The sequence below is a fragment of the Azolla caroliniana genome, unplaced genomic scaffold (genome assembly GCF_043228905.1).
Source record: "Azolla caroliniana isolate FFs.n. ecotype wild unplaced genomic scaffold, voAzoCaro1.0.p SCAF_5, whole genome shotgun sequence".
In the NCBI taxonomy this organism is placed as follows: Eukaryota; Viridiplantae; Streptophyta; class Polypodiopsida; order Salviniales; family Salviniaceae; genus Azolla; species Azolla caroliniana.
In genome coordinates this window covers 8,479,011-8,503,000 of record NW_028230440.1, presented here as the reverse complement: position 1 = coordinate 8,503,000, position 23,990 = coordinate 8,479,011, and the positions used below count along the sequence as shown (strand labels likewise).

The following is a 23,990-nucleotide window of genomic DNA, read 5'->3' as shown; positions in this document are numbered from 1 at the left end:
TTCAATTTTACAAAGAAATCATCCAATCAGTCAGGCATATCCGGTCACATCCAGATAAAAATTACTGAAGTTCATGCTTTCTTAATCAATGCTAGGCTTATTTAGGTGTGGTAATATATGCAACCAATGGTGAAGAATTGTGTTTGTTATAAATGTGCTCAGATAGAAATCTAGTTGTTACGGTGAGGAGGTCAAACAAAAACAGATTAGCCGAGAAATTATCATGGATCGGTATGATGGTCATGTAGAGACATATTTTAGTGGTGCAAATCTAATTTGTCTTGTGATTTTGTTGGAGCCTTTCAACCAAAACACGCGTGGTAGAAAATACAAAGGTCGTATAATATTTTTCTATCCCAGCAATGAACCCGAGCCTTTTTGCGACTCATTGGCTTCTTGTAAAAATTGTGGCAAAGGAAATGACCATCGTCACAAAAAAGGGTTAAATTGTTCAAGCTGAAAAACTTATGGCTAGGAGTACACACGGTAATCATTCGAATGCAAACAAGTGTTTTAAAGAGTTCACCGGGTGATGTGATGATGGCCACATGCTCCACATCTTGAGGATGGAGTAGGGTGGGTGAGTTGGTAGTATGTTGGGTGGATACATTGGAAAGCCAAGGTGGGAGGGAGAATTGGATGAGTGGGTGTGGGGTGGTTGGCTCTTGATCATGTGCATACAATAATATAAATATTGCAAATGCGCACATTTGGTTCGCTCTATTTGAGATGACATAAGAGTGACAACTCCTTGAAAAGGCCAATACATATATATATATTGGGGGGGGGGGGGGGGGGGGACACATGGTAAGTAAGCATCTCAACAAATACGGCACAAATCGAAAAAAATCCACGGTGCCCTCTTTTTAGTTGAGAATTTCGATGGTAAAGAACATAATTTCGGAAGAGGTGAGGAGAGGAGGTATTAAGTGCATATTATAACCCTAAAATCAACCAAAGAACCTTTTACTCAAAAGATACCAACAAGATAGAAGCTCTCAAATCGTGCAAGTGAAGAGAATTGAATGTATATTGTTGGGGGGACCCATTTGTTGTTATTGTTGGATTTTTCTCTCACAATTGAACAACATGGCTAGCCCCGTCTTTAGTGCTCATAGATTATCTCATTGTCATCATAGGACTTATGGTTAGATATTCAATTCCACCCAATTTGCCCTTCATCGTCGTCTATCTCTTCAAGGTCATCCATGGCCGTACATGCCAATAATTAGCTTAGCTACCTCATTGCTCCGCAACATCTCTCGAAATGGTAGTACGATCATCAGCTTAATTAAAGCGGGATTCTTATAGTGTACTAGTCTCCTCCTGCAATGTGGTTGTTATCATTATACCTACCTAATATCCTAGTTTCAAAGCGTGTAATATATCTATATATATATATAGTGCATTCTGCCTTCTCCAAATGTGTTTTATGTAGTTTCTTGCCTTCTCCAAATCTCCTACAAATCAAGTTAAACACTCTTTAACTCTTTCATTCTACCCCAATCTTTCAATGAAGGCTCTGATTTTTCTATAGCTCCGGGACATATTAATGAGAAAACATGTCTTTCTCTATTGATCAGCTTGTGAGCATTTGCCAATCCAACTTTATATACTACCGAAGGAAGTTTGAAAATATTGGCATGTACCGATGAAACGATCTCGAGTTTATAAATCAAGTTGAGACTCAAAACACATGTTGTTTAATCACAAAGGTTAGAGATGAATGACATCCATACGCGTTGGTCATGTAAATCAACACATGGATGGCAATTATGGGGCACATGATCCCGACCTTTTAATCTTCAAGAAATTAAACATGAGTTTCTCGAAGCTGGCTAAATGTGCAGTGGGTTCAATGGAGCGCATGGAATCGCATCGCACTCTAGTTGAAGCTCTAATGGCAATATGCAACTCATCGATTTTTCACACACAAAGTTTTTCTATCCTTAACAATATATGTATGCACATACAAACATCAGGTAATATGTGTATACATACATACATGCATGCATACGTGAAAGAATATTAGAACGAATGTTTTGATGCATCAAAGTAATTACTTGTCACATTGAGATTACAAAATCACCATTTTCTTATACTTATGTATAATATTGTGTATATGGACATGCTAGATTAACGCTATAAACAACTATTCTCGAGTTTGGATTACACAAACCAAAACGCAAGCTTCAAGCAAAAATTGAAGAGGTATGTATGAATACTATACATATTCTCATAGATAAATTCATAAAAACATCATTGGCAGAACATATTTTCATAAATTAATTACTAATTGAGTTTGTGCCCTATCCAACCCTATTTTTCATGACTTGGGGAAAGAAAAAAGAAAAATGGATCCTCAAGTAATACCATATTTCTCATATACTATTGGGAGTCCCTATTACCTAAGTCTAGCTAGCCCAATCCATGCGAAAACATATTGTCGTGTATGTTATCATTGTCATGCCCATTTCTCAAGATCGAGTGCTCCTTGAGTAATCTCGTGTTGCAGCAAGTATGTAGAAGATATATGATAATTTCATGTGCCGTTTATGTTATCATTGTCATGCCCATTTGTCAAGATTCAGTGTTCCTTGACTAATCTCGTGTCATAGCATATATGTAGAACTATATGCTAATTTTCATGTGCATCTATTATAGAAGATCACATATCGTTTTGTACACAAGGAATTATCCAAATATCAATTTAGTGCCATATTGACTTTCCGTTGCAATAGCTTTCGAAATAAGTTCAACTAAGCTCCCAACCCACAACACACACATCATAAGATTTGTGATATGCTTGCCCTCATGAAAACAAGATCATCGATTTAAAACCTTTTCTATCCGAATTATTTGAATATAGGGGATATTTGTTCTAGGCAGAAGGATCATTGTTTTTGGGGTTCTAGGTCATATTTAAGTTATAGGTTGCAATGTTCAACCTCCAAAACTTAGGAGAGTTGGAAAAATGAGTTTTTGACCACAAGTTGATTGAAAGAGTAACACAATTTAATGTTTTTTCTCTTCTGCGATTTCTAGAAACTTGCATTATCCTAAAAAGATTAATATCAAAGGTGATTTATTCTAAGAGTTTGCAACTGCAAGTTTTATGGAGCTCTTTTCTCTCAAACAACTATGGGTTTGATTATGATACACTAAACACAATGTCACTATCAACACATTTTTGGGACATAGTAATTCGAGTGGGTTAACATAAGGCATAGCTTTGATTATGATACACTAAACACAATGTCGCTATCAACACATTTTTGGGACATAGTAATTAGAGTGGGTTAACATAAGGCATAGTTTTGATTATGATACACTAAACACAATGTCGCTATCAACACATTTTTGGGACATAGTAATTTGAGTGGGTTAACATAAGGGTGTAATGTAAAGAGGGTGAAAAATGGATGTACCAACTGATGAGAATTTATGGTTAAATGCAAATATAGTGTGAGGTACACATTGTTGGGTGAATAAATCTCACCTCACAATCGGGAGGCTTGGAGAACAAATGATTAGGAAGCACCAATTTGAAAGGTAAGAACGTGCCCAATAACACTACAACAAAGCTTGTGCACTTTTCTCTTTTAGCATTCACCCTTGTACAAACATTTTGTGGATGGTGGATTAGTAACTTTCACTTGCAATGAGTATCCTCATGGAAGTTCCTTCCACACATTTTACGAACGTGATAGTATATTGTACTACTACATAGGTTTCTAGCTTCTACTATCTATGAGCCTATTAATCTTCTTGTCTTTTGCACATTAGTCCAAGAACCTCATCATGGGAACTTAACATTTCCCATCAACTTTGATTCCTTTGAAATGTTAAGTTCCCATGACAATGTTCCACATATACAAGCTCATGAGAAACTAACATTTCCCTTCGACTTCTATTTTCCCATAATAAGGGAAAGAGGCCAAGGCACGATAAGTCATTATGTTGTATAACCATGGCTACTCATGTTAAGAAAAATGATGACCTCCCTCGTTCACAAACATTAGTAAATAATCATTTCCCAAACATAAGTAGGATATCACTAATTTAATCCATTTTGAAGAGATGTAGATCAAAGCATATCATATGGAATGTATTTACCCTATTATCTTGACCAATCCACATTACTATATCCTGACGTAAGCTTGGATCCTCACTAAAATGTACGTTGCAACATAACTATAAACATATTTTTTAAAAAGCTTAAGCATTATTATAAGAAGCATGGCATAATAGCATATGTATTTTCACTTATCCAATCGCAATACAATCCTCCATGTTTGGCAAAACTCTTCTAAAAATGAACTAAAAATAACATTCCAGAAGCTAAGTAAACTAAATGTTTCTAGGACATTCTTGAAACTTTGAAATAGCTTCCCAATTTAAGGACATGCATGTAGCTTCCAATTATTTCATAGAATGTTGTCTTCTCATATTGAACTTTCGAGCCTAGAGCTTTCTCAAAGATGCTAGCTTCATGTCTTTTACAAGGTTCCACCATGTTAAAGCATGTCATAGGTTCACCATTTTTTTGGCATGCTGATCGAGGTCACATCATTAGTTTAACAATCTAAAAAAAAATTTGCATGAAGAAATTCAGAAACTTTTCAGCACAATCTTAAGCCAAATTTAAGTATTTGGAATTTGTGTACTTGATTCTCTCTCAACCAATGAGAAAGAGCCTTTTATGGCACTAACTTTGGATATGCTTTTATGGAAATGGTCATAACTTTAAGACAAGTCCAAATCAACCCCATGTTGGTGTTCTGGAATCCTCTCTTGAATATTTTTCTAATTATAGATAGATAATCGCATGATAGAACTTTGGTAATATCCACCAAAACCCAATATCAATGGAGAATTGTATTGATGACATAAATTTCTTACTAACCTAAATTTGGACCCGAAATTTCCTTAAGATTTTAAGTGCTAGGTTAATATCATCCAAAATTTTGAGCCCAAACATTCTTATGTCATTCTATGTGCTTGCATAAGATGAATACTTTTAGAAAACGTGACAATATGAGGACATTTATATGGAACTTCTAGATTAATTAAATACCATCTCAATATTTCAAATCTTAGAAAATTTAGAGGCTAGCTTATGAATGATCATGTTTCTAAGCCATTTTTGAAACATCGCAAAAGTTCCAATTGCTTGAATATTCAAGGAATATTAATACACTCAAGGACTATGATTTCTACTTTAACATTGCTTAAAATTTCCAAATTGATTGAAGGGTATTCTAGAGCTCCTATAGAACTCCCATAGACTTTTGATTTCGAAAGTCATAAAACTTTCTTCTATGTACATGTTAAATTAGTGTTGTGTATAACCAACAATAGCTAATGCTACAGAACGCTCAATGGAAGTAATTTTGGTGATTGTGTCATGTGAGTCATACATAAATATAAAAATTATTGTACACAATATATTTCTCAACTAAATTGCATCAACGCTTAATATTAACGTCATGTGGAAACATAGTGCAATCATGAGGCTCACGGATTAACATGCCATATCTTCTAGTTTCTTCGTAGAATCTCAAAAACATTGATTATAAGGGGGAAAGGGTATCGTGTTAGCATGTTGCATCAATGAAGATATATGAGAATCATTACAAACATGACTCTAACATGGCATGTTTTTTCTTGTAATGATAAAGTTCATTCCATGGAGTCTGTGGTCTCAATATTGGTGTTATGTTTTAACTATTGTGAATAACACACAATGGGTAGAAAGGCCTGGACTGACTTAGTATGGATGGTAGAACCCACTTGGCATGTCATTATTAGTGTGTCTACGTTTGAGCAAGGAGGATTTCTTGGGATCCAAATCTACCAAGAAACAAGTGTGAAGCATTCCATATTTGTTGTTGGACATATGATGTAAGCCATGATGAGCGCTAGACCCTCTATCACTTTTGCAATAGGAATGTTTGCATACTCATGTGCAACCAAGGTAAGATGCATTGGGTAGTAATGAAAACCATTACAAAGCACTTGAGTGGAACCAAAGACCAAGGTTTGCCTTATAGTAGTTGAAGCAACCATAGTTATAGTCATAGGCACTGGCCATATAATATGCGTGGACAATCAAAAATTGATCTCCAACTATGTTTTCCGATTCATAGTGTAAAATATATCTAGAGATCAAGACCACATGTTTGCACAATCATTTCAACCACAAAAGCAAACCATGTTGCACCCACTGAATTGCATTAGGAAGCTTTGTGGCTTTAAGTATGGCATTTCGTTTGGGAATACTTTGTTGATCTATGACTATCCACAACAACTAGAGAGCAATCAAACTACAAAAAAACAAGTCTCTCATGCAAAGATGAAACATATTGAATTGTGTCACCACTATATCAAGATTGCATGGAGAAGAACAATATCACTCTATTAAAGGTGCATACATTTAATAACATTATGAATGAAGCAGTAAAGTTTGTACCCATGAACCAATTTCGTTACTATTGCATATCACTAGGGTGTTTTATATGCAACTTGCCCGTCTTGTGGGAGATTGGAAGTGTACACTGTTTTTCCCAAAATGGATATCCTTCCAATAGGTAAGAAACGCCAAATTGGCTATAAACATGCAAGTGATGGAAAGGAAACCAAAAAACTTCCAAAACCATCATTTAAAACTCAAAGACCAACGGACCATATATTTTTCCCTTAAGCGAGCTAAGGAGATGACACTATATACATCCAAAGTAGCAAAAAAACAACCAACAAGGGAGAGAGAATTTGTAGATAATACTACAATCTTCCAACTGAAAAACTAGAATAGAAGTCCAGAGCTTTCAAAAAGCTATTCGTAATAATATTCCAAAATCCATGTGTATAAGAATACTATCGTATTTAGCTTTAAAAGAACTTAATAGAAGTCCAGAGATTTCTAAAAGCTATTTGTAGTAATATTCCAAAATCCGTATGTATAAGAATACTAACATATTCAACATGCATGATTTGACCTTGAAAGATTGTGCACACCCCTAGTTTTACGTAGAGGTCATACAACACTTGGAACCAATCAATCCTGACATGTAAGCCAACATCAAATCTTGCAAAATTGCTAACATTTGATTTGTTGATTTCAAAAGCATGATTGGAGTGCATCTCATAAGAAGAAATGGAATTATGAAATGAACTTTGGACCACATTGCCCCATGCAACGAAGCCCATCAACCTTGCAATAATAAAAATCACAAAAACGTAATCAAAAACTTTTTGACCATTGTATACTCTCAAAAATAGTGTCGTATAGATCCTTATGGTTGACATTTAGACAACCTACATAAGCATGATGTATCCGCATAACAACCATTGAAAAGTTGTAATTCTTTGTGCAATTGACCTATTCATAATCTAATCCCAAAAATTCTTCAAGAAATGATTAGCAATCCCTTGAGCATTCCAATAATTTTTCATAACAAAATGCTTATGATTCTTATTAAGAATAATATGTCAACCTAGCTTTAGGAAGTATTTACAACCCAATGCAAATGGATCCTTCTAGAATAAATCTCTTGGACCCCATAATAATAGCACAAGGTCACTTTTCTAGCACCCATTGTCAGGATCACATACTATATCATTTGTTATCATCATCCTCTCTCTCTCTCTCTCTCTCTCTCTCTCTCTCTCTCTCTCTCTCTCTCTCGTGAGTCTTACGCAGTCTATCCTCTTAGTACTAATAGTACTTCCCTTCTCTAATACTAATTCTCTCTATTTTAATATTATTCCTGATAGTTTGAACCAAATTGGTTCGAAATAATGCCTTGTGCCTCTTTTTATAGTGTTCTTAGGAATAGTCCTGAAGCTTCTAGAATGTTCCAAAGAAATCTGGAATATACAATAATTTTCTTGAGTAAAACTTAAATGAAAATAATATCCTACATATTACAATAGATAAGGTTATGGGTTTGAGTCTTGTCATATCATGACACTCATAGAAGTGTACACAATTGTATTCACCCTAACATACCTAAGTAGTTTAATGAATCCATTGATGCTTAAGCACAATTAGCTAGTTTCCAACTCCTGGCCTTTTGTTTGTCCTTTGGTAGGAAATTTTTGTAACTAATAACCATTGGTTGGAAACCCCAATTAATCAGATGCTATGTTTTAACCCTCCAACTCTGATTAAAAAAGTAGACAATCTAGGTCTTGGTCATTTTATTTTCTGTTGTATTAATTGAAATAACAATGTGTTGACTTTGCCACTTTTCTAGCCAATATATCTTCTTGTTATTACCTCTCCCTCTCTCTCGTCTCCCTAGACATCAATTTTATTGTTTTGTGCATTTATCACTATCTTTCCATTCCACTTGGTTATGGACTTACTATGGTGTAAATGGATTTATGAAATGTATTAGCCTAAATCAGATTCTTAACAATTGTTTTGTTATAGAATAGACTATTAAGCAAGATCAAAGAGTGATTAGATATTAATCTAGATTACTAATCACATATCAATATAATCTCTAGATAGAGCTCATAGGCTATGCTCTTCTCTATATAATCCAAAATGATTGAGATACATGAGTTTATGACCCACAAGATGATGGGATGCATGCATATTATTTACATCATAAAGTCTTGTTAACCAAAACTTAAGACTAAGATAGATATAGCATGACTCGTTTCATGCATGAGTTCATAACATGTTTATATTATTCCTTCATATCTACTTGGATGCTTCATATTCGTATCAATGAGAGTAAGTTTTGACGCATGTACAAAATCATCCCTTTTGAAATTACTCTTTCAACAAAAGAGACCAAAGATGAGTGTTTATGATATAGAAAACTGCCTACAAATTATCAAACAATGTTTTTCCTATCTATTAATTGTAATGCTTTAACTCCAATGGGAGTTCAATGATCCTAAATATACTATATAAGCTTGATGATCCTAGTGCATGACAATCTTCTAACATTGTAGGAACTAGAGAAATAATATTTTTTAGTTCTAGGAAAGTAACATCAATCCCATACTTGCCCTATTGAGTAAACTAGAAAATCAAGGTAAATAATATCAACACCTTGGCACATGAGATATATTGTGACGGATCATGGCACATTTTCATGCAAACAAATTGTGAGAAAACATTATTAAGGAGTCTTGTGCAGGGGCCATCGATCAACAATGATATAATATTAGTGTACCAATGCCTCATTTGAGGACTAACAAATTTATTATTTCATTAGTGAATCATACAAATAGTGAGGCATTATGGACGATTACAACCATAAATATGAAATTTCAAATATTTTCACATGTCTAGCTTGAATTGTATCCATGCCAATAGAAAGTTGAAATGATTTAATTCAACACCAACAATACGTTTTATGAGTTTTGGGGAATGCGTTTTTGTAAGTTAACCTTGTGATTCGGTGGATTTATTTGGATGTTTAAGACAATAATGTAAGAATAGGGAATTCACGATTATCAAGGTTACCAAGATATTGATTTCAAAAAAGGTTATTTCTCTTCTATGAAATTAATACATGTTGCATGAGACCTACATACCAGAGGGTATGAGGAAGAAATTTTCCTTTTGAAGAGATTTAGGAATTATCCTTGGGGTTTAAGTAACTTGAGGAAGATTACGGTATGAGCTTCTTTCTTTTCCCTTTCAGGTAATTCAATTGTCATGTTGAAAAGGCCACTTGGGCTTGGCCAAGAAATTTTCAAAAACTAGGTATGTGCTCCTTCAATGATTTACTATCCCTCTAGAGTACAATAAACTAAACATAAAAGAAAACTATAATAACAATCTTACACATGTGCATCAACATAATTTGTGCTCAATACATAATCTTTTGAATCTTGTAAATGCAATATCTTCATAGAGTCATTTTATGTGTCCCCAACATCACCACCTCATTTCAAACAAGATTCACAAGACATTAGGATTGATTTAGAATTACAAACATTGACAACGTAGCGGTAAGTATTAGCTAAGTCAAGGTGTTTTCACTAAGTCCACAATTGTCACAACATAAAAGAAAATGACATATCTCAATAACATAGTTTCACACACATAGTTATCCAACATACTTCCATGAAAATACATATTTTGAGGATTTTTTTTCTTAATCAAGTTGTAAGTCGTGAATTGTAAATACACATTTATAGCTAACGATATGCCCAAACAAACCAACACATGTGAAAGCACATGCATGTGTGTGTACATACGCATACCCATAATTATGGATATGAAAATCCAAATTACACATTTCAACAACATGTAAACGATCTGGTTGAGAAGGAATAGGTTATTTTACAAGCATAATCTATAGGGCCAAACCTATTAAGTCCATCTTTTATCATTATGTATGTATGTAAATATCACGTGTTGACATGTCAGTCTCACTACAACGCTTAGGTTTACTTAATTTAACTATCCTCCCCACCCTCATTCCAAAGTTGAATTTAGGTGTTCCATCATTAGATATGAATAAATGTGCATGCCTTACACGTTAATTCTCTCCACAATTGGTCATTGCATGCTCATATAAATGAAAAAAAAAAGAGTTGTAACCCTAGATGTGATCTTTCCTCACAACCTATTTGCCATGCTCACAATCTTATCTGACAACAAGTTCGAATTGGTTGTACCTAATCTAGGGGCTCATCCATTATACTCAAGTCACCCACATCATACAAAACAATTCATACTCAAACTTAATAATGACATTAGTTTCTAAAAGGAAGTTTTGAATAGACTAACTTTGAATTATGTACTAACCAACTAAATCTAGAAAAACATTTGGCCACATATCAATACTCAAACTTCAATGAGCCATTGTGTCATTTTTTTATCATTCCAAAAAAGGTTATCATAAGTTATCCATGGTAGTCCTCAATCACGGGCACTCGCCTATATAGTTAGTTCTTGGGATGATAATTTGGTTTACCTTAGTCTAGATGTTATGGTATAGATATAAACCAAGTATGCTGATTGGTAAAAATAGGCTTGTTACCTATGATGCATGTCTTCTTCACTCTTCTAGCCCATTTATAAGGTGAGTACGAATACATCCCGAGTAGTCTTATATGTAGCAAGGGAAATTTTTCTCTCCCATACAATGTGTATAATGGCTTCCCAAGTATAAGCATGTTGCTCTTTTGGGGTACCAAATATAGTACCTCACAATGTCTCAACTTAGAGATAATCAACTAGGTTGAATGTTTGACCACCTCTTATTGTGTTTATTCAATTGATTGATTGACATCTAAAGCCTTACTACATGTGTCTATTGTGACTATCAAATTCCCATAAACACATCCAATGTTGCGATGTAAGCCAATATGAAAATATTCTAACCAACATACACTTTTACCTATAACTATACCACGAATCATTTCAAGAACAAGTTTCTTAAAGCAAAATTCCATTCACTTATTTACATCATTACTTAAAAACTTTGATTCATTCCACAAATAATGCCCATCAAATATCCTATAACCTTGAAGTGTCAATGTCCTCCATTATTGAGTTTCATCTCAAGTATGATCACCAACATCCATTGGTTTAGTTAGAACTACCGAGGTGCTAGAATTAGTTTCATGGTAAAAATAGTATATTTATTAGACCAACACAAATACAAAAAAACCTTGTCCATGTTGTACTGAGAATTTTATATCAAGGCAAAACCTCTAGTGTGCTATCAGATTAGACCAATACAAATACAAAAAAACCTTGTCCATGTTGTACTGAGAATTTTATATCAAGGTAATCCCCTTGTCGGGTGGGTGGACCACATGGTGGTCAGCTGCACAGGGTGACCTCCACCGAAGAGGAGGGGTCTGCATCTCGATCAGCGATAAGGCCCGATACGAAGTAACATCATTTGGCACGTTGGTGGCGGGTCGGGCCTTATACGTGCTTCTAAAATGGAATCGCCTACAGGTTGGGGTGTTAAACACTTATGCCCCTAACTCAGCCCCTGAGAGAGCAATCTTTTGGAGGATGTTAGCAACAACATTACCTGATGCCGAGGCCTGGGTAATGGCAGGTGATTTCAACATGACTGAACACCTGTGAGATAGGAAATGAGGGACCCATAGGCCTATTTACGGTGTAGAGTTGGATTCATGGGCTTTCCTAATTAGCAAAATCGGGGTGAAGGATACATGGGGCTCTTCCCTTAGGAGAAGCTCACATTCGTTGCACTTTTCTAGAGCCGCCGGGAATGCTAGGGGTGGTAGTCTTGCACGGCTAGATCGCATATACATCAGCTCATCCCTTGAAGAGCTTCGGGGCTCCTTCGCTATCTTGGCAGGTCTTACCTTTTCAGATCATCAGCCGGTGAGACTAAACCTTAACCCACCCAACGATAGCAAGGGCAGTCTCAATGTGAAGATCCCCACAAAGATCATGAAGAGTGAAGAGGTGAAGGACGGTTTACAAAGTATATGGCAGGACACCATGGGCAGTGAATCAACCAGCGAAGATTTGCAGAAAAAATTGGCCCTCTCCTCCTCCTTACAACAGGAGACCAAGTGCGCCCTCCAACAGGTTAGAGCCATTGAAACAAAATTAAGGAAGGTCGTTGCAGCAGCACAACGGCTGCTGCAGGTAGACCCTGGTTGCACTTGGTCTAGAGCTAAGCTGGAGGAAGCAAAGATGAAGGTACAGGAAAGGACTTTGGAGAAGAACCGAATGTTGTTTCGAAGAAACACAGCATGGTGGGCTAGAAAAGACAACAAGGTCAACCGACATTTCTTTCACTACAAGGCACCCAAGGGTGGTGGTGGACGTATACAAGGGTTGCGAAAACCAGACGGCTCGATAACGGAGGACAAGATTGAGATGTTGGAAATGGCAACACAATACTATCGTGACCTCCTCGCACCTATGCATGTGAGGCAACACACGGAGCTGGCTGATCGAGTGATGTCTTGCATTCACCCCAAGGTAACCCAAGCGATGGAAGTTGTGCTCGATAGCCCCATCTCTCATTTAGAACTCTCGGAGGCACTTAGGGGATTGCGAAGGGGTGCATGCCCCGGCCCCGATGGTCTCTCACGAGATTTCTTCGAGATTCATTAGGAATGTGTTATCCCGTCTTTGGAAGCCGGAGTTCAAGAGATTTGGTCCTTAGGAAAGATGCCAATTCGTTTGGCTGAGGGGATGATATATCTCATCCCCAAAGCGTCAAAGTGAAGCCTAGAGTTGCGCCAATGGCGTCCAATCACGATCCTTAACACGGCATACAAGATACTCGCTAAAGTCCTAGCTCGGCAGTTAGCAAGCTTCTTACCGGACATCATACATGACAATCAAACTGGATTTGTCAAGAACAGGTGTATCTTTGATAATGTGTTGCTTCTTTGGGAAGCTATGGCATTGGCCAGCCGCTCCATATCGAGCTCGGCTATTGTGATGTTAGACTTCGAGAAGACCTACGACAGGGTGTTATGGCCCTTTTTGGAAAATGTGATGAGAGCTTTGGGCCTACCTCAAAAATGGAGGAATTGCACTTCTGCACTCTATCGGACAACTACGAGTAGCGTGTTGATGGCTGGTTCTAGGGGACCCGCCTTCCAACTACAACGCTCAGTGAGGCAAGGTTGTCCCCTAGCACCATATCTCTATCTCTTTGTCATTGAGGCTTTCTCCGCCTACTTACAAGCACCAACCAGCGGGCTACGGGGATTGCCCATCCCCAATGCGACTGAAGATTTGTTGTTATCTGAATATGCCGACGATACGGTTCTTTTCTTGCAAGGTGATGAGGAGAATTTGCAGTGGGCTGAACATCTTGTCAAGGACTTTTGTCAGGTGGTTGGTGCCAAGATCAATTGGAATAAAACCCAAGGCCTATGGTTCAGCGAACAAGAGAAACCAAGATGGCAACCCCATGCCGATTTTATGTGGGTCCCTGATGGGACAATGTTCAAGTACCTTGGATTTACGATGGGGAGGTCAATCTCCAAGGGAGCGCAATTGGCCCAAGTACAAGCCAAAATAAATAGGAAGTTGACCCAATGGAGTAGATCTAAACTATCCTTCGCTGGTAGGGTCCTTGTTGCGAACCAAGTGCTGCTCGCTACCATGTGGCACTCAGTCTCCTGCTGGATTATGGACCCTGCAGGTTTGCACACGATTAAGGCTACCATCAGGGGGTTTATATGGTCAGGTAAGGACAACCCAAGGGTTGCTGCTAGAGTGTCATGGTGTTGGTTAACACAACCGCGGGCCAAAGGGGGGCTTGGCCTCATAGACCCCTTAATGCAGAGTCGTTCATTGCTAGCTAAAATGGTGGTTCGCTACCTCCTACCAGGCAAGGGGTGTTGGAAGGTACTACTTCACAACAGGCTGCAAGTAGGGACTCCCAAGTATGGTAGGCCTTGGCCCGACTTGGTGTTGCACGAGCGGAGTCCCACCCAAGCTAGCTTGCCATCCGGAGGACAGGGTTGCGAACTCCATCTTGCGGGCATGGTGCCATCTACGACAACATTTGGTCAAACACACCCCGAAGACATTGACCGAATGGACTAGACAACCACTATTCTGGAATCCTCACGTGCGAACAAGTGACGACACGATGCTAGGGCAACTTAAGGGCCTAGCATGGGGAAAGCTAGCACAAACAGGCCTCCTATCTATAGAGGATTGGAGACGCATGGTTGTTTTAGGAAGAGCCCAAGAGGACATTTTCCCTCCCCTCAAGGGAGCTACGAAAATGCGGAGACTGATAGCTGAGGCAGTTGACAGGGTTCCGATGGGGGAGGTGAGAGAACATGCATGGTTCGGTCTCTTTGACGAGGTTGGAATGGTCAAGTCGCTAAAGGGTGTGAGCGGATCGGGGAGAGATACAATTTTTAGGGACAGTCAGAGCAGGGGCTCTTGGCACCCAATCCGAGTGGTGGCACAGGTTGACAACATCTGGAAGACAGACCCGGATGTTGCTAAGGTGGAACCCCATTGGAGGTTAAGGGTATATGGCTATTGCCCCCTTGTCGGTCTAGATTGGGACCCAAGGGATTTCAGATGGAAACATGACGATAGACTCCATCACTTCTTCGATTACACCACTAAATTGGGTCGGACTTTGCAGTTGCAACTAGGCAGCCCCCTTCGCAATGGCTGGCGAACATTAGGCATCCCCGATGAGGCGCTCATTACCTTTTGGAAAGGTCTTTGGTGTCTCCACATGCCTGAAAAGATCAAGCTCTTTTGGTGGCAGGTCGGTCATAATGTGGTGCCCGTTGGCAAATGGCTAGATAAACGTGGCGGCCCGTTAGGCTGCCCACTGTGGTCTCGACCTATTGAGACTCTAAGACATTGTCTGTGGGATTGCCCTCAAGCTCAAAAGATCTGGGATAGAGTGACTCGCCTCCTTGCGGCATGTCAAGTTGAAGGAACAGCCTCGTGGAGCGTTGCGGCATGGATTGATCACTCGATCGAAGGGTGGACAGACACCGTCAATGCGGATAGTTGGTGCTATGTATGCACGAGAGGCAAAATCGTCAAGATCCGTTTCGAAAGAGGCTTGCAACCCGCATCCCCTAGGTTTCCAAAAATCTGGAAGCTGATCACAGGTTTCACCTTGTGGTATATATGGGAAGCGCGTTGCCTCAAGGTTTTCCAAGGTACGGTACGGCCCCTGGAGGAAGTGATCATGGACATATGGTTCGCGATTATTAGTTGCCTATGAGGGCAACTGGAAGAGATTTGCAGCCACTCCAATGACGTGGTCTCTGCCCGTTTGCGCTTTTGGCAGAAATGGCGGAACACACCTATGGCGATGCAAGGCGAGAGTGGCCCGAGGTGGAATTACCAGCCCCCACGCTGGTTGTTTCCTACTCACCTATCACCCTCTCTTCGTTGTAGGCCCCAAGAGCCGACTCGTACTAGGCAACATTGAAGGGCATCGCCTTAGATATAGGTAGCTTCTTACATTAAGTTAGGCCGCAAGGCATTGTAAGTAGGCTCATCTTCTTTTACTTGATTGGAGGAAGACTCCCCGATGTGTGTATAAGTCTCCTTATAGACTCTCTATGTAATAATCCTTCCTAACTAATGGGAAAGTAGCTTCATTTTGGAAAAAAAAAAAACATACAAGGCAAGTCCTCAAATTTCCTTCCATCCGACATATATGTACTTGTGTTCAATACTCAACGATGGTTTAGTTCTGTTTCAAAGTCTCAAACTTGAATCACTTAAACCAAAACATTTCAAATCAAATTGTTTTTGGGATTTTCAAACTCAAACCAAGTTACTCAACAATTTTAGAAACCATTAAGTTGTTAAATTGTGGTTTCACTCCAATGAAATTATTGGCAACTTTACACTCAATTTTCAAATGTTCAATTAAATATTTAAACTCAAAAGAAAAAGAAAACTTAAATGAATTATTAGGGTTCAACATTAAAACTTTATAATACACATTGATTTATATAAACTATAAAGTGAATTCATATATTTAATAAATATTTCAAAAATGCTCCCTCAAACCATTAAGTCATTAAGTTGATAAAGGCTCAAACAAAACAAAACAAAACCCTTTGAGTTCCCAAGCCAAATTGAGCTATTCACAAGTTTTCGAAACTAAAGAAACGGAACAAGTTAAACCAAGGTTTCATGGCTTAGTTCAGCTGAAATTGAACAACAATTTATTGCTACTTGTAGTTCTCCATGGAGATAATTAAACAAGGACCCATTTCTCATATTCGAATTGTACCATGGAACTCCAATACCTATGGTAAACCAACACTACTTTATAGGATGAGGAGAGAAAGTTACGGCTTGTTGAACAAATCCCATTTAAAGAATGAGGAATTATCCTAGCTGATGAAGTCCAATGTTATGACATAACAACATGAATGGCTTTATCAACTAAGCATGTAAGGAATTCATAAGTTCATCTTTCTCAATCATTGTAGAGACATATGTTCAAGGTTAAAAGCAATGACATTTTAAAGACATCACAAAAGGTAACACATGCCCAACATTCTTGCCAAAGAAATAGTTCACATAAAATGTAAGATGAGATAGTTATCAATGATCATACATCCAACACTCATCGCCACCATCATCATTGGGTATGGTGCCATTTTTTTCTGTAAAAAATGCCTTCCACTACAAAACAAAACATAGTTATTCTCTCTATTTGTCAATCTCTATCTCATTCACACTCTCTCTACACCCTCCTCCTTGAGATGAGATCGCTTCCCATTGAGGTCATGGTCATGGAAATGGTTGTTGAATACATGCTTAAGGTTCAAAAAAGTCCCTCACATCGACTTCCTAGAATTGCATTGGAAGCAAACAAAAAGATCCAAGAGACGCATAAAAGCAAATTTTTGTGTTTCGGTTGGATGCAAGATGTGGAAAAATGGTTTGGTAGATGAGATGCAAGACAATTTCTTCATGATGCATCACTAGATTCCTCTGTAAATGAGGCCTTTTAGCAATGCCAATGTATCATGACATGGAACAAATGTGGAGGCTTACGCTTCACACATTATACTACACATGTTGCACCTAACTATAAAACCATATTATTTGCAGAATGGGGAAACCTTACACATTGATACATATTAGAGCTCATCCCGTTATCTGCCATTCGAACCATTGCTTCCATGCGACTTAGCTCACATGCATTGTGATGTGAGACGGGGCGTTAGGAGCACAAGTGATGAGAATGGTTGGCTATGCACACTTTGCCCTAAACAAGTTCGAGAGTCTGAGTATCACACTTTGATACAATGCTCTGCCTTTGATAATATTCAACCATGCTATGCTTTCCACGTATCTTCAACCAAGCCCAATCCTTGCATGAATTTCTCTCACAACCACAATGTGCACTCTTGATTGCAACATTCATTGGTAAAGTTCTTGAACATTGAGAGTCGCTACTCACTTTCACAAGTATCGTATGAAATGTATATATTTTTTGTCTCATAGGTCATATTTGACCTCTAAAGACGATAATGGAATCTATCTATCTGTTGATTTTTATTGTAATTAACTTACTCTAGTGGTAATATGTTAGACTATTAGCCTCGCGTAATTCTCTCTCTCTCGTCTCATAGATCACAATTGGTCTCTTGTCGATATGATGAGTGGAACATCATATAGTAGGTGGACTTTCACACATCAAGGTGTGGTTGAGTTGACACACTCAACATCATGCAACTTTGGAAATTTCATCAATCAAGGCTTTACTTTTCAAGTCTAACAAGCATATCTTCTAAGGCCCTGCCAGACTTGAGATACTAGGTTTCAAACTACCTCGACAATTGACAACCTTACATTTTATACTTCATATTATATGTTTGAACACTCAATGTATCATTGAACCATTCACATGCAACATGCACCAAAGATGCATATTTCTTGCTATGACAATACTCTCTAACATCAATAGTACAATACATTTCAATGGATTTTAATGGAACTTTCTTATCATTGTCAATTACTTTGCTAACATCAAGCCTAACATCTTAATTTCTATGAGTATGCATGTACTTCGACATGCATATTTGCTTTAATCACTCATAATTAAATTGAATCTAAATTCAAATATGATAATTTAATAGCTTACGATGGATAGTTTAAGAGAAACCCTACCCCATTTTTGGGGATAAATGGTCATGTTTCATACTCCATATCAATAATTGATCATGTTTTTGCCCCCAACTTTATGTATCAAGGAAAATGTTTGTATAACAAACTTAATAAGTTAATGATCCTCAAATATCAATTTCCAAAAACTACAAATCTATGTGACCAAATCATGCCGCCTTGAGAAATTGCAAGATGTTATTTATAATGTGAGAGAACTATTAGTATTGTGAGATAATGCCTTAAAATTGAGACATTTGACCAATGTACTTTATGTTCAATGAGAGTTCTCTAATCTTACTATGCTATAAAGAACAAGACTTGAGGTTCGCCACCAAGGTGTGAGTTTCTAATTTGAACTAGTACAATTGCTTTAACAATTCAAAAACATAGTTCACATAATTGGAAGGGATTATATCCTAAGTTTTTTCCCAAGCTTATAATACCCATAACGAGGATTAATCAATTTGTTTGGAAAGCTAGGTTTCTCGTTTTAGAGCTAGGAAACCATTGAAATATGTGAAAATTCAAAAAATACATTTTGATATATGTTAGTACTTCATGTTTCCATTGCCCTTTTTGCATTTCTAGAAATGATCTTATCAACAGAACAATTTTATTACAAAAGGTGATTTTCTTGAAGCTCAACTGTTATTTCTGGATCCACAATATTTTCATATGGGTATAAACAAAACGGAAACCACTTTCGAATGGCTCATTCCCCAAATTTGAAAAGGTGACTTGCACAAAACTCCTACATTTGCCAAGTTTTTCTAATTGAAAAGTTACAAAATCTTAATGGAAATTTAGAGCACAATAAACCTTATCTAACATTACAGCGACTTGCACAAAACTCCTTCATTTGCCAAGTCTTTCCAAATCCTTCTCTAACAGTTTATGTTTGGGACTACAGTTACTCATACCCTCCTCTAAAGAATAGTGGGCCAATTTCTTTTCACATCACAAGAGTGGAGAAATCCTTTTATATCATAAAGAAATATGTATATGTTTTCATATCATAAAGTTGTTCGCGGCCTTGATTATAAACTCCTTAAAACATATTAGTGTTTTTATTGTCTCTTTCAAACTTGGAAAGGTTGATCGGTTAACCTTATAGATTTTCAAATTGTTGCATGGTTTAAGTGTGTTGTGTCCATCCACACTCACTAAGAACATGAAATCTCATCCATACCTAATGCCCGCTCTTTGCAATGAGTGATCCATGACATAGACATTTTCATGTGGAACTTTGAAGTGAGTATGTGGTTAATTTATACCTCAAGTCATCAATTGTGATCATATTATTTAAAGAACCATGAAGATATGAGTGATAAACTATTTTTTTCACATATTTCATTTTAATGCACATCCCTGACACAAGATTGAAAAGTTATCTTTAAACTTCTCATGTGATTTGTAAATTTTCTCTAATCATAGGGGTTCTAACAAATTTCAAGGAGCTAATAGAATATCCTTACCATAAGACAGTATTAAGCAATTTGGCTAGTTTGAAGTACATACGAAGGTTAAACTTTATTATACAAGTTGAAATTTATTGGTTTATGCAGTCAATACATTGCAAAGATTATTGAGTTGCTTGACTCGAATAGGACCCACATGGTGACACTTACTATTACATGAAAAGATAATTTTGTACGACAAAAACTCTACTTAAGTATGGTGGATAACGGTAGGCAAGTTATAGTGAACAAAACATGAAGTCGGCCATTGTTATGGACATAAGTACCGTCCAATGTAGCACAATGTTCACCACTCATAAGTTGATGTCCTTTCACCAACCCATATCGAGTGATTTTGCTTCACCAGCTCATTGGGTGGTTTCTTTTCACCAACTCATCGGGTGATTTCCTTTATATCTTAAGGACAAACTTCCCCTTTAGATTAATCACATGTACTTCAAAGAGACATAAGAGTGAAGGAGAAAGTCCAAATTGTGCTTATATGACGTAGGTTGTTAGAGGCTCTAATAGGTATGGAAATTATATACTTACATACGTATTTCATGCCCATATACATCTCCAAATATCGTAGTGGTATTATTCATCTCATGAAACAAGATAATTTGATCCTTAATGCTAATCTAGATGGAACACCCAACCATCACTATTTGGATATATGTAGCGAAATCTTTGCCATGCATGAAATTGTGTGCCCATTTCATAATAGCACCAAATATGCAAGTATATAAGAAGATAAATAAGTAGTCATATACTTGGTTGAATATTTCCATATTCATTGTTTTAGCGTGGATAAACAAGAAAATAAGGAATGTTGAGACATATATGATTATATCTATTGCAAAAAGATTTTGAATCCTAAAATCAATTGTGAACCTTGGTTTTTGCATATAATTCATTCATTTTTGGAAACCATCAATGATAGAAATTTTTATATCATACTCATTCGGACACATTCAAGGCCTAGTTTATTTGAAGTCATATTTTCGTCCAAAAATATGAACGAAAAGTTACTAGTTTGGCAAAAAGTGACCAAGCTTTACAACCGTACTTTTGCATTCAACACCAACTCCAACACTTTCTAAACCTCGACATGAGATGAATGTGATATCATCAACCATCTTATGCATTTTATTCACCAACTATCTATAAATTTCCAAGGCTAGTTGTTTTTGAGTACAGCTGTTCATGGTAGGATTCATGGTAGGATAAGGCGGGGAGCTTGGCATGGATAACTTAAACTTCTAATGTAGTAAATGAATAAAAAAGGAAGTTATATTTTTGGAAAAGTGATTGAAAAAGCACATTCTTTTATTATGGGGACATACTTTATCATGCTTTTTTTACAAATCCATGAATGCATTATAAATGAATGAGAAACATGTCTGACAATGGAAATTATATATGGCAAGCAGTACAAACATGTCTAGCAAATAGTGATGACATGAAGACTTCTTAGTATATGTATCACCACAAACAAAATATTTTATCGAAACATTCTAATTTGGATTCATGAAAATTCAATATGAATTGCACTTAATGTGCTAATTGGTAGCCTCACTTGTTCTCCACATTTGATTTCATGTCGTCGAGTTTAAAGGCATTTACACATGAAATACATTAACTTTTCCATGCAGAAACATACAATACAAAGTGAAGAGGAAAACTACAAATGTACCAAGAGAGATAAAGAAAGGAAACTTCAAAAGCAATAAGATGACTTGGACTTGTCTAGCAACTCTTCACTATTTTGGGGATGGTAGAGTAATTGTATGTGTCTTCCAATGGAAGCATGAATGCAACTTGGTGTTGAACACTAGGTTTCTCATGTAAGTAATGGTTAAAGCTTATGTAAACCATACTTTTCTCTACTTTTGCTAGTCCCTAAATGGAATTATTGGAACACATGATTGAGAGTACAAGTCATTATTAACTTATGTAATGGTGACAATTACATAGATAGAGTTGCATTTAAAATTTCAAACCAATCAAGTGGAAATGACATTCCTAGTTCTGATTACATTTTTGTTTATTTATGTGAATATCTTTGAGCTAAATTGTGGAGATCAACATATGTACACATGACACGTGCTATCTTTTCCACAAGTTTCCATCAAGAAACTTACAAGATTGAGTTAAGGGAAAGACTACAAAATGGTTTATATATACACTTTATATCAATGAAAAAAGAAACACACAACTTTTCCATAGTCTTTTGCCTAATAGTGAGTATGCGGTTGTTTTACAAAATCTCGTCTGAATGAAACTCCTTTTAACTAGACCGTGTGTGAACATTACATGATTTAAGAGTCTACTTTTATTAGCAAACTTGTAGAACTTGTAAGTGGGTTAGCTTATTTGGTTAACGAGACTCTTAGATAGAAGGAATCCATCAATCATATGATTGAGGCTGCACATTGTTGTAATACATTCATTCATTCATAAAGTCATCATTATTATCCTTGGAGATGGGGCCGACATTTCTGACAAATTGAATGCAAATGCTAGACTCCAGTGCAGGGGGGATTGTTTTGGTTTTTATTGTGTAAATGAATGGTGGCAGATGCCAAACATTAGAGAGAGAGACAACAAACTCATGTTCCCATGGAGAAGGGAGAGACAAGGGAAGAAGTGTGAAAGGACTGGGTTGGTAAGTAAATCACATGGGCAAAACAAAACAAAAAGCATGACAGGAAAAAGGTTCGTAGATGCCAAAGAAATACTAGTAAGAACAAAACTGGGAGAAATTGCGAAACATAAGCAAAAAGATGAAAAGGAAAAAGGTGAGCCAAGGAAGAAGTGAGAGGAGAAAATAACTCTCAATAATGAAAGTGACCCCTTCACCAGTTCTTTGCTTGACACATGGCACGACATCAACTAATGCCCCCCCCCCCCCCCCCTTCCTTTAGCATTCTCTCTTTCCTTTCCAATTTAATATGCTCTTTTTCTTATGAACCACGGGTCCATGACCCGCGCACACTCACTCACAAAGCTACCATAACCTTTTGTGGTTGTGGCTTGGTGGTTTACATTGTACATAACCCAAGCTTGATACCGCCCATTGGCTCGGTCCCATCCCATAGATTGTAATCGGTATCTTAAGATCATAAAAAAGATGTAGATCTATCTATCATTTCCGTCAATTGATTGAGCACACATACAAAGATTTCACCATATTTCTTCATGGGAATAGGTAGTACATAAACGTTTAATTCATTTGCAGACTCTCTCCCTTCCTATGTGGCACAACATGGTAGCCATGTGGATCATACACTTACAACTAAATCAAGAAGCTCATGTCTATGTTATTGTGAGTTGTATCATGTTGGCACTATTTGGAAATATAGTGTGAATGCATTGAGCTTTATCTATTGGATCTAGGGTGAAAGCCATTGTTTATTCTATCTACCTATAGCTTTTCACGAAATGTTTCATATCCGCAAAAAATTCCATTATAAATTCAAGGAAACTTTAACTTTTTCAGAAAAACCTAGAATTGAAGGATCCTTGAAAATATTAGAAGGTCTATAGTTTATAGTCATGACTCATGATAGAATGAAGGCATAATAATGTGCGAAAAAAAGGAAAAAAATATAGCATTATCAAACTCCTTAAATTTGTGGGAGAACATTGAGCAAGTGAAAGTTCATGAACGATTGCATAGTGATTGATAACCTATACTAGTTGAAATTTCCAAAGGTTATAGGCTGGAGTTCAAGACATAGAACAGTAATGCTACATAACTTATATCTTCTACATTATTAGACTCATATATTCATGATATTTTTCATGAAATGCTTGACTACGTCAATGGATGCTCGCTACTTTAAAAGTGGTTGCACGTTCCTCATTGGTTGCAATGCAATAATAAATCGATAAAAAGACGAGCTCAATTTCGAAGA

At 37.0% G+C, this 23,990-nt stretch overlaps 1 long non-coding RNA gene across 1 annotated transcript; it reads left to right on the top strand.

Annotated features, from left to right (window-relative positions):
* Window positions 1-1,418: 1,418 nt before the first annotated feature.
* LOC147864050 (uncharacterized) lies at window positions 1,419-21,959 on the top strand. The gene is made up of 3 exons (XR_015529873.1): window positions 1,419-1,982; window positions 2,136-2,211; window positions 21,726-21,959. It is a non-coding gene; the product is annotated as an uncharacterized LOC147864050 (long non-coding RNA).
* Window positions 21,960-23,990: the final 2,031 nt, after the last annotated feature.